Source organism: Buceros rhinoceros, unplaced genomic scaffold (assembly GCF_000710305.1).
Source record: "Buceros rhinoceros silvestris isolate BGI_N320 unplaced genomic scaffold, ASM71030v1 scaffold4207, whole genome shotgun sequence".
In the NCBI taxonomy this organism is placed as follows: domain Eukaryota; kingdom Metazoa; phylum Chordata; class Aves; order Bucerotiformes; family Bucerotidae; genus Buceros; species Buceros rhinoceros.
Window position 1 is genome coordinate 26,815 of NW_010423776.1, and position 3,578 is coordinate 30,392.

The window sequence follows — 3,578 nt, forward strand, 5'->3', positions numbered from 1 at the left end:
GCTGTGCTGCTGCTCACAGTTGCCCATCTCGGGTGTCACTGGTCAAGGTCCCATTTCTCTGATCTCCAGGATATTCCCTGTCCTCCTGCCAACACACCCACCCTCACATCACCCACCGCACACAAATGCTGCCTGTTTGCATCAGGCTGTAAGCTGATTTCACCTATGGCAGATGTTGAAGCAAGGAAGTGTCCTCGGCCACCACAGTTTCTTGCTCATCTCCAGTCACAAAGGCGTACACCACACTCCTCTTCTTTGACCCAATGTCTTCCACCACCCCCATGCCCTGACCTTGCTTCCCTGCCATGTACAATTAGTTGTATGGTCCATTAATGAGCTTAACACCACCAATTATTCTGCTGCTAAAGCAGAAGCATGGCAAATTGTCCTTCAGCAGCCTACTGTCACACACACACACACCCCCACACCCCTCCCCTAAGGAAACCAAAACCTTAAACCAGGTTACGCAGGGCAGAGTGAGGTAGGCAGCCTCTGGTTCTGTGTTGTGACCTGCTGAGGGGAAAAAGGTGGGACCGAACGAGGGGCTTCAGCAGTGAGCAACAAAGTGCGCGCTCCAGTGGGATGAATAATTCACAGGTGCTGCAGCTCTCACCCAGTTCTCACGGCGAGCAGAGCTGAAGAGGGTGCTCTTGAGAAACCCGGGAGCTGTGGCAGCCACTGGAGATGTCGAGTCAACACATCTTCTGGTGAAGCAGCACAGGGTGTCCAGGCTCTGAGACAACTGAAGCAGCAAGGTAAAGCTTCAGGGACTTTGACCAAATTTGGTAAGAAGAGGCATGAAAATAAAATGTCAGTGACAGGTACATGAGAGTACGTGGGCTTGAGAGAGAGCGTGAGAGCATACGGATGAGCACGGCCTGTGGGATCTGGATGGTTTGAATGGATATTAACACACATCTCAGGAGTAGAAAGTATAGTGCTGCCATGGACCAAAACCGCTGACCGGTGGAGATGAAACCACAACCTACCCCAGTTTATTGCGCGAAACAAGGATCCATACAGTTCACGCACTAGTTCGGATGCCACTGGAGCTGGCTCACAGGAAATGGCTAACAAAGCATGGTCAGTGCTGCTACTACAAGGGCGACCTGAAAGCTTTTCGGGTTTAAGTGGGGAGAGGAGGGTCTGTAACACACATCCACTCACCCGTTAAAGGCACAGCCCTCAGCCTCGAGCAGTATCTGTAGTAGATGTTCCTTGCCTTGGGAAGGACCTTGCTGCAGACCTGCTGCTCCAAGGAGGACTCGGAATGGCCTCTGGCAGCACTCCATTTGTACCCGAGCCAGATCGGGGCTCGTGGTGATAGAGGGTTAGCAGCCTAGAATCTTCTCTGGACTGAGGCACCTCACTGGCTGAGAGCCCTGCCTGTGGACTCAGGAGGCGTGTACAGGACAGCAGTCCCCAGGGAGTGCTGTGTCTCAGCTGTCGTGAAGGTCCTCCTGGTGCCGGGGCAGGTGCAGTGGCTGTGTTAGGCTGAGGCCAGAGGAAAGATGCTGTAGCCACCTCGTCTGCTGCAGGGCAAAGCTCTGCAGGCAAGTTTAAGCAGGACTTTCGGGGAGACAAGTGCAGCTTGTATGAGGGAGAGGGAGGCCCTGCTACATAAATCTGAGATAATCCTTAAGAAGAGGTGGGGCTCATGTCTTTGGAGACCTGGTTAGTGGGAATACCTTTACTGAAAAGAGTCTGAAGGGGAAATCAGTCACACACCTTGTAAGATGGAAGAGCCAGAAGTTGTGGAGCAGGAGGGGGTAGAAAAGGGCTTTGGGGATTTGCATAAAGTTTAGGCCAGGGCAGGCTAGGCAGCAGAAGCCTTTAGCATCAGAACCTCAGATTTCTCACGGAATTCTGTTTTGGCAACACCGGTTTTAGATTGTGTCTCTCGCAGGTGCCAGTTCTGGGTGGGCTTGGGGGTGGCTCTCTAACCCAGCTGAAGAAAGGTTACTGTGCTGAAAGCCTGTGTTTCCAACTGAAGACTTGAGTCTCGGTTCCTGTGGCCTCCATTTTCAAAGACTCAGTCTAACACATCCTAAATTAACTCACCAGGCAACAGAGTATGAAATCGGACATGACCGATCGATCCTTGGGCATTGATTCAAAGCAAAACTAATGGAATGTAAAGAAAATGTAAGAATCTATTGTACTGTAAAGGCTCCTATTTAGCCATTTTACACAATAAAATTTAATTTGGGAGCTGGAGGAACGCGTAATATTTGAAGAACCTGCTAAAACAGGGCATAGGGACTTTGCGAACTATTGCCACACGGATCAAGCCTTGAGGGAATGGCTTTGTTGGATGCCACTGACTAAAATAATTGCACGATAATTTTGGCTAGAAGCACCATCCTATCATCTGATGATTTGTAAACCATGCACATATTGTTTAGAGAGAGTGATCCTGGCATCCGGCTACAAAGAACCGAGAAGTCCGCTCCGCGTACCACGTCTATCCTTTGGCTCTTGGGGGGAAAAAAACGTCCTCTCTCTGCCGAAGGAAGGTCTCTGAGCTGTAGCAATCAGCACCGCGGCGTGCTCCTCCCGCAGTGCTCTGAGATAGACTAACCAGGGGCTTCCTCCTAAGGTAAGAGGCAGAAAAATAATTCTTCATAGGGCAGTACAGAGCAGGCGTGTCCCTGTGAGGCTTGAAGCAATGTGAATTAAACCCAGGAGTATTTGCATCTTAGCATTTAACTTCTGACGAGGAAATTATGTAACTCTGCTTTTTCAATTCACAGCTGATGAAAACCTGGCATAAATTTAATATAGAAGTGATTTGAATAGATAATCAAATGAACTTTAAAATAAAGAAGTAACAAAAAACAAGAAATACAGAAGCTTCCTTCAAGAGAAATGGTAATTTCCTTCTGGTTCTAACTGACTACACGCATGAATTTTTATTGTTTGAAACAACCATGTGAAATATTTGGACAGACACAAAGGTAGCAGAGGGTGTAACGAGAAATGACTCAGGTATTGTACTACCTGCGCTGAAAATGGTGTTTTTCTGGTACGCTATAGGTTAGTACACTAGAACGCTGGAATTTATAGTCTCGTTGTAGACTGGAAGTAATGATATCATTGATATTTGAGATTCCTCTCTTACGGTAAACTGACATTACGCTGTTACACAGAACTCCACTAAGACCAGGGAAGGGGAAGATGGGAAAGTTGGAAGCACATTGCTACAACAAGGTTGTGAAGCAGTTTGGGCTGATTTCTTAGAAACTCTGGCTTTTGTGGCTCTGAACTAACCTCTTTCCTTTATACCCAATGTTCATTCCCCATGTCAGTATTTATACTGCAGTTCTACCGGAGCAGATTTGAGGTACAATAAGCTCACTTAGTGAGTGAATTACACCCCTCCTACAAGTGCTCTCCCTTGTCAGCTGTTATACAGGAAAGGTGAGGAGAGAATTGTTTAAATACGGGTAGAAACAACCAGAGGAACAAACGCATCTGTAGAGCCAGCGTGATATGTTTACAGCCCTCTCCTTCCCCTCTCTTCCACCCCATGGTTACCGTCACTTTCTGTTCCAAAACAAGCAGTGATAATTCCTGCT